This window comes from Myxocyprinus asiaticus, chromosome 6 (genome assembly GCF_019703515.2).
Source record: "Myxocyprinus asiaticus isolate MX2 ecotype Aquarium Trade chromosome 6, UBuf_Myxa_2, whole genome shotgun sequence".
Taxonomy (NCBI): domain Eukaryota; kingdom Metazoa; phylum Chordata; class Actinopteri; order Cypriniformes; family Catostomidae; genus Myxocyprinus; species Myxocyprinus asiaticus.
This window is the reverse complement of record NC_059349.1, coordinates 24,487,912-24,497,067: the sequence shown is the minus strand read 5'-3', so window position 1 is coordinate 24,497,067 and position 9,156 is coordinate 24,487,912. Positions and strand designations below refer to the sequence as shown.

At 34.7% G+C, this 9,156-nt stretch overlaps 1 pseudogene; it reads right to left on the bottom strand.

The window, feature by feature from the left end:
* Positions 1-353: 353 nt before the first annotated feature.
* Positions 354-8,509, bottom strand: LOC127442636 (selenoprotein F-like; annotated as a pseudogene).
* Between the last annotated feature and the right edge of the window lie 647 nt (positions 8,510-9,156).

Genomic DNA, 9,156 nt, shown 5'->3' with positions numbered 1-9,156 from the left:
TATCTTATTCCTTCAGAACAAGACACAAGTCACATACAATAATTTATTAGACTTATGAATTATACTGTTGCATTCTTTTGAAGCTTGAAGTGTTGGTCACCATAAACTCCCATTGTATGACATCACTAAGAACAAAAAATTTTCACAATTTCTCCCTTTGTGTTCAGAAAAAGAAATAAAATCATATGGGGTTATAACAACACAGGAGTGAGTAAACAATGACTGAATTTTAGTTTTACTATCTTAAAGTAATTCACACATTTAGCTACCAATGAATGAATGAAATAAAAAGTTACTATGAAAAACAAATTTATTTGTGCGTGTATAAATGAAATTGAGTTTCAACTAAAGAATCTTTTGAAACAAACATTTAATGAATATATTCCACCTTCTCAAACTGGGGTACAACTTAAGGTTCGCACCATAACAACATGCTCGGAGAGTTACACGTGTCTTCAGGCCTCACATTCCAGGGACTGGTTTATTGTCAGGCCTTCACTAATGTGCAAATCTACATAAGCATTTGCTTCTGAGGGAAAACCAAAAGCTTTCCCAAACCAGCACATTCAGCAAGCTTCACTCTCTGACTCATACATGATGTATAAAATTGCCTCTGCAAATAAGTAAATCAAAATAAGTACAATACATACTGATCACTTAATTTTAAACCATACACTGATGCAGTTACTTTTGGAAATCAGACAACAGAAAATTTGACATATTAAAAGGGATGTTCAGTTAACATCCATTATTGAGCACACAAATTTATTGAGGTCCTGTGATTCAATTTCTGATCTATACAAAAAAAGGAAACAGAGGAAATGAGACTTTTAATATGAAAAAGTCTAAATTCGATTTAATTTCTCACTAAGAAATTCTTCAACACTGTCTGTGTTCCACTTGAGGATGCTGAGTTCTTCAGCGATGTTCCCATTATCGTCCAGCAGCTTTAGTACAGGGTCTGAGCCTCTCACATACTGCCATAAATGCAAAGTAAATAGCATTTTTTTAAAAACTAGTGTTATATTATATTATATAATATATTAGCAATTATATTAGCGATGCACTTTTGTTAAAAATCACATTTTTGTAACAAAATTTTACAAACTATACAATGTGTAGATATGAATACTATGGCAAATTATGAACATTGTCAATGTCTGTTACCTTTAAGAATACTTTTTTCCAACAATTTGCAAAAATTTTTACCTTGATTTGAAGACCCCTGAACATCTTTGGCTTGTCACTCCTGACAAAAGCTAAAGGAAATAGTCACAAAAATGACTCAGTACAGAAAGAGTGAAACAGCAAACAATGTATATACAAAACAGGCATGAAAAATCCTGGTAATCTATGCCACAAAAAAAAAAAAAAATAAATAAATAAATAAATTTGTCAAACAGTTGCTATAATAAAAACATCTATTTGAAGTGTGTGTCTGTATATATAGACAGACAGATATTACCTTGGACTTGAGGGAACCTCCCCAGTTTTCATCCACAGACCTCAAGGATGGCTCCAGGGTAAAGCTATCAAAGAAAACAGTGACAAAATATACATTTATTTGGAAATAAATTAAGAGGAAGACAGAATAAAATACCAAAAATATATGTATTCATCGTAATGACAACTTTATGAAAATCAAGTGATATGCAAGTAACCATATGATCACAGCTTTTGGTTTGCTGTATTTAATGTATGGCTGCAGTAAAGCTTCATTTAAAAATTTCAGGACTCTCTATGGACTGAATAGCATGACCAGGTAATTGGCAGAGGAAGTAAAATCTTTGAATGGTAGGAAGCAGCCGTCTCCCTACTGGTAGTTTGGGACAAATGCTAAATTCACCTTCTTGGACTCCAGTTGAGCCTCCTCTTGGCAGCATTGTCTGCAGGGTAGGTCTAACTGGCCCAGGCTGAACTGACCCAGTAGGTCACAGGAGCTACACAGGAGACTGCTGGAGAAGCCCAGCTCCCTGCACGCCTCAGAAGAAAGCTCTGCTCCATAGGCTGCCAGCTGGGAGGGAGATATATTGAGATTGAGAACATTTCAAACACCTAGTACACAAAACAAGTACTGATTCCAGTTGACCTTTATGTAAACAGCTCAAACGTGTTTGAAATTCTCAGCTGTTCACTGACGGCGTCTTTGGTGTTTCATTTAAGTGTCGTTAAAACCAAAGAAAAACGGCAAACGTACAGCAAAGCACAGGTTCAGCAATGTGCAAAAAAACCCACTTTGGCTACAGCTATGATAACAAGAGTGTACTGTTTACAGCTGCTGTCATAGCACTTGGTGAACTTCCTATACTGCGGTAAAGTTGGTTACATTTTCGGATTTCTTCTCTCAATAGCTTTCTAACGATGGGCACATAAAGGATGGTATCAGTAAATTATTAATACTGTCAAGTATGGCAATGAGCTACAACACTACTTCCCTTGAAGATGAAGTTTTTTTTTTAAAAAAAGGACAAAAGCATTGTTCTCTATGGGGGCAACTATTTCTAAGGGACCGTCTACAAATTACAGATTATATTTTAAGTCAACCAGCCCGGCTTCTGAGCTGAACATCTCTGCTTGACTTTAAGGTTCCAAAACAAGTTGTAGAACATTTTAAACAAAAATAAATAAATGTAAAAAACAACTCTTGATGTAAATTGAACTTTTGCTCTGCGTATGTTTGTCCTTGTCAAGGTTTTGAATGGATAAATGAATTGCTTAAAAACCATTTGTAAAACTTTTGCAAACTGAAGGGCATGTTTCAACTTACAATTTCAATACTTTTTTAGTGGTTGCACAGATTGCCCTTAAACAACTTTGACAATATAAAGTACCATCTAAATGATATACTAAACCTCACAGTTTGGGTATTGTCATATCTACTGAGTTCTGTTGACTTTGTAATGCAGCAACATATAGAGCTCAATAAATTTTATATGGTGGAACAGATCGTTCCAGAATAAGTTGGATTCATTTATGTGAACCCATACTGAACACACTACTAGCTTTCATCTCAATTTTGGTGCTGTTCCTATTTATAAAGAGATGTCTTCGCAGTTGCAGCACCTCTACATTTCAATACCATTTCATTGGTTACACAAGTTGCCCCAGCACAGCATTATGTATCATATTTTGGGAATTGTAATCTACTTAGTTCACTTGACTTTGTAATGCAGTAACATACTGAGCTCAATAGATTTAACATGGTGGAACGGATAGTTTAAAAAAAATGCTGGAATTTATTACTTGTACACAACTACATATACTACAGCTAAAAGTTTCACCATAGATACATTTTAGAGATGTACATTTTTATAAAAAACATGCTGAAAGTGGATGATTCTGCCAGATGCCTGCACATTGTAATAATTTAAGTATTTTGACTTTTAATGTGACAACATTTAGGGTTCAGTAGTTTTTGAATGTACATTTCTCTAAAATGGCTTGACAAGCCTTATGTGAAGTTTACAGGACATATAACATCACTAGTTGCATCATTCTCACCTCCAATGTCAATACCTTTTTAAGTGGTTGCAAAAATTGCTCCAAAACAGCATTAACATTACTAAGCACCCTCTTAGTCATACTGCACCTTACAGTTTGTCCATTGTCAACTGTACCAATTTCTGTTGACTACCTATAGCTTAATATTAGTGATGTTCATTTTAATCAAGACATGTATGCACTGGCCATGTGTGGTGCTGAATGTGCACATTTCTACCATGTGTCAGTGCACGGTTATTCTACTCAATTGTTTGGAATTTTGGATTAAATAACAAAAGATTCAATAGGTTTTGAGTCAATGAACAAATTGCTTTGAAACAGTTTGGAACGTTTATGCAAACTATACTGGGTAGCACTGTCGCCTCACAGCAAGAAGGTCCTGGGTTTAAGTCCCGGCTCAACTACGCTCTCTGTTCCACGTGTTTGTCTGTATGTGTTAGCCCTGTAATGGACTGGCCACCTGTCCAGGGTGTTTCCCTGCCTTCGGCCCGAGACAGCTGGTATAGGCTCCAGCACTTCCCACAACCCTGCATAGGACAAGTGGCTATAAAATTTCATTCACTTTTTAGTAGTTGCACAGATTACCCCAAAACAACATTGACGTTATCATACACCTTCTAAAGGATATACTACACATCATAGTTGAGCCATTGTAATATCTACTAAAGTCTTTTGACATTTTATCAAGGCAAGATACGGATCTCAATAGTTTTTCAATGAATGATCAGATTGTTCCAAAACACATGGGAAAATCTTTTGGACAACCTGCAACACATGCTACATCTCTTTGTTTCACAATTTCTGCCTCAGATTTTCAATGTATAAAAGCATTGTGTAGTGTTGACTTCCTTAATGACACTACATAAACAGTTCAATAGATTTTGAAAGGAGGAACATATTGCTCCAAAACAAGTTTGAAAACCTTAAGTTTACCCCAAAGGTAATACTACAGCTCAGGTTTATTCAAATTTCACCTGACCTGAATTTAAAATAAAACTGAAAACTTTTCAGCAGTAATTAGAGTTCTCACAATTTAGCAATACAATTGCCTGCAGTCATTACTAAGGGTTATAGTCTGTCCTTTAGAGGGTGCTTGATAATGTTCAAGTTGTTTTAGAATTATGCCTCGCACCATTTTAAAGTTATTTATCTTTAGAATTGAGAGCACTGTAATTATTGCTGAATTACTACTGAAAAGTTTTCAGTTTTGTTTAAACTCATACAATTTGAATAAACACTCAACATATATTAGTTATGTTTATATTGTATCTCAAGTCATGTTTTTGTTGAGAAAAACAAGCATATCCCCATGCTCAGTAAACTATACTCATTTATACACACCGGTTTAAATGATGGAATGTCCCTTACCTCAGCTAGCAAAGTCTTTCTCGGATGCAATGTTTGTTGATTACAGAAGTGTCGCAGGGGATTACATTGCTACGGGGACGCTGCTTTCAGACGAGCTGCTCATATACAGGAGTAAAGAGTACATCGCTTATACAGTACATTTAAACAGGAACCCAGCTTTCTCGCAGTAAGCCACATCGCAATAACCCGCGTTTTGGTGTCCATCTAACCGTACTGACAGAACAGTTTGCTTATCAAATGTGATCATATTGTGTCCATACTCAACAGCGCACCCAGAGCATTCTGTTATAACTGACAGCTTTAGTTTGTGTGTTCAGGATTTAACATGCATCTCACTGTATATATGGCCAGTAAAGCAAAACTTTGCGAAATTGGAATAGTATTTTTACTTCACAAATATTTATTGCAGAACGAATACTCAAGTATTCGACTACTCGTGCACATCCCTAATTCAAATTATGCGTTCTCTGTTTACATTTTTCTGGATTCCATGTTAAATGTTTTAATTTAATATTATGATGAAATGGTGTTTAATAAAATTGACACATACAGTTTTAATCAAATAAAATATAGATTTTATTTTTTTACAAAATAATTGCAATTTTATTTTTGGTAAAATAAAATGCTGCACAACAGAGCTTCACAGTATTAATGAAAACATTAATGAAAAAAAATCTGATTATCTGTGGCACAAGGCTGCTTGCGTTTGTGATAATGCTTACAGATGATGATAATAGTAATAATAATACAGCCATTTAATATTACATAATTGTTATGAGTATTATTGCTAATTTTTGAATATAAAATTTGTATACAGTAGTTATATTTTTCTGCCTTCAATTTCACGCATCCATTTGAATAGAGCTTTCGTGTTAGCGGGACTTTTATTTTGACAGACCTTTGAGTTCTTCCTGTTTTTATGGGTTAGTTATATCAAGCTTCCCATTAAAGGAATAGTTCATCCAAAAATGAAAATTACGCCATCCAAGATGTATCTTTGATGAGTTTCTTCATCAAAACAGAATTTAAGATTTTCAGGATTTAATTTCAGGCCTCCTCTTCTAAACAATGCAAGTGAATGTACTCCATTTTTTGACAGTCTAAAAATATTTCGGGTGCATCAAATTAATCCACACGACTCCAGTCGACAAATAAAGTTCTTCTGAATGCAAACAATTGATTATTTTTAGAAACAATACTTTTTTACTACAAATGTTCGCTTCCGTACATCTCTGTGATGCGCGCTCATGAGCGCGTATCACAGAGATGTACGGAAGTGAACATTTGTAGTTAAAAAGTATATAAGTATTGTTTTGTTTCTCAATAATCAATCGTTTGGGTTCAGAAGAACTTTATTTGTCGACAGGAGTCGTGTGGATTATTTTGATGCACCCTAAATATGCATTTTGAACCGTCAAAAATGGAGTACATTCGCTTGCATTGTTTAGAGGAGGAGGCCTGAAATGAAATCCTAAAAGTCTTAAATTCTGTTTTGATGAAGAAATAAACTCAGATGCATCTTACTGAGGGTGAGTAAATTATCAGCAAATTTTCATTTTTGGGTGAACTACTCTTTTAATGCTGGAATACTCCCATCGCCACTCTCGAGCTGAAATCTCCGAGCTGCACCCGAGGAGTTCATTTAAGTGTTAACAGCCATTTATACTCTAAATTAAAACTAAGCATCAGTAGTGTGTTGTGTGAGTGTGCGCATGCGTGCGCCCATGTGTGCGTGTGTGGGAATCATGACAGAGCAGAGATGCACCTCTTGTTCATTCTGTAGCGTGCAGCGCATGTGACTGTATATTGTTTAAATTACATCCTTCTGCTGTTTAATGATCACACTTGACCATATCCAGAGGTTTTTTATTTTATTTTCAAATTGTCATGATTTCCTACCATTTTATATTTTTTTTGGTATTGCGGTACTTCATTAGTACCGGTAAACCACGCAACCATAGTATCTAGTGCCATTAAACAAGTCAACACTGCACAATGCTTCTAAATATTGACCCAGATATTGTGTACTGAAGAGATGTAGCATATCCTTTAGGTTACCCAGCTTGTTTTAAGAGTAATTGGTTCAACCATTTATAAAGTATTAAACTCTTATTAGTACATCCTTAAACTCTGCAGTGCCTAGTAGACAGTGCAATTACCAAACTAAAGTATGAAGTGTGTATGCTATAGAGGCTCCTTGAAATTGTTCAATTTGTTTTGAAAAACTGTGTCCAACCATCAGAAGGTATTGAGATTTTGGAGTGACTGGTGCAAAATAAAAGTTCTAGTAACCTATGCATTCTCTGAAGGAAACATTAATAATTTGTTAATTCTTTTTATTCATTCAAAGTGTAAAATTCATTCAAATTCATTCTCTAGTAAAACTTTCAAAATGTCATATCTTAAACACAGTTAACAAACAGTGTACTGTGTCATTTAAAGGGTGTTTCATAACATATTCAGTCTTTTTCAACACTATCCAATGACTTGAAGTATTGAAATTATAAAAATAAAAAAGTTTAAATATACAAACATTTTGAGTATGATGAGGTGAAATGTATTATATATATATAGTAGCTATTAGTACCAATTAACCAGTACAACAACTGGTTCTCACTTTTTATTAAAACCAAAAATCAATAAAGGTTTATATTTCTAAATCAGACCAATATGTTTGACGTATTCAATATTCAACATCCACTCAACTAGTAATACAATGGTTGAAATAATCGAAAAGTGCATTAAGGTTGCATGAAGAACATGTTTTAATATAAACAGTATCTGTCACAAGAATAGAAATTTACCGATTGTCAGTACAGGAAAGGCATAAGATAAAGAAGTAATAACGCACGCTGATCAGCGTCCGCAATCAAACGAAGGTGGTTTCATCTCATGCTGGTCACAAAAAAAAATAAAAAAATAAATAAAATTAAATTAAAAAAAAAAAAAAAAAAACAAATCGCACTTTATAGCCGGTCCCTAACTTCTCCAACACACGTTCGGTGGAGATTCGGAGAAAATATGACAAAATCGATGATGGCGTATTTTGTTTGATTAAACTATTTGTAGCTGATTGTCATACATGCCAGTTATTATAATTTACAACCACTGATGGTATTACATCCATTATTAGAAAACTATTGACAAAATTAGTCCGAATGTGTGAATATGAAACCAACTTTACCGCAGTCCTTCCAATAGTTCGTTACCACCAGCAACAGCCTCACTTAAAATATCCCCAAAGGGTTACAATTAAAATCACAATTGCAGTTTTGTTAACACATAAGGTTACATTATTAAAATGTCCGTTTCGGTCCAGTTATATTCTGGTTAATGTGTAGGTAAACTAGCTAAAAGTATTATTTTACAATGAGCCGGTTACATGTTTGAGCCACGTCATGAGCTAACATTAGCGAAATGGTTAGCCAGTCCCTTGAGCTTTATTAATTCAGAGTTTACAGAGCCGTGTGGATTTATTGTCCCTTTTTAGTATTTACTTCATTACTTTAAATCGCAAAGATATGGTTTATTCACCTACCGTTTGTAATAAAGGCAGTAACCACAGCAGGTAAACCTCCCCCGCCATCTCTTTTCCTCCTTCTAAGTCCAGTCGGAAGTGCGTCACACACATCCGCGACAGAAGCTTGTAGTCCAAAAACCCGGAAGAGAATTCACCAGATGTTTATTATTATTATTATTATTATTATTATTATTATTATTATTATTTATTTTTTAATGCTTTATTATCAACAAATAGCATGTACAAGAGTAACTTCCATATTACAACAGAGGAACATATCACATGCTTCACAATATAATAGAAATTATAATATTTTATTTCTTTATTTTTTTATTTTTTAAACAGAGATGGTACATATCTATATATTGTTGAATAAGCATAAATAGATACTTTTTATATGAAAATATTAAATGAAGAACATATTGCAGTTGTTTTAATTGCTTTGCTATTTTTAGAGTGGTATTTTGAGTGGTCCTCAACCCTGTTCCTGGAGGCCCCCCAACACAGCACATTTTGTATATCACCCTTTTCTGACACACCCAATTCAGGTCTTGGAGTCTCCACTAACGAGCTGATGAGTTGAATCAGCTGTGTTTCATTAGGGAGATATCCAAAATGTGCAGTGTTGGGGGAGCTCCAGGAACAGGGTTGAGAACCACTGCGAGTTTAACGCTTTGAGTATAGTGTGAATCTCTTCAGTCACAGAACTACAGCTGAACGCCTGACGTCAAAGCTGGCGAATGCGCATGCCCACTGATACAACGTGA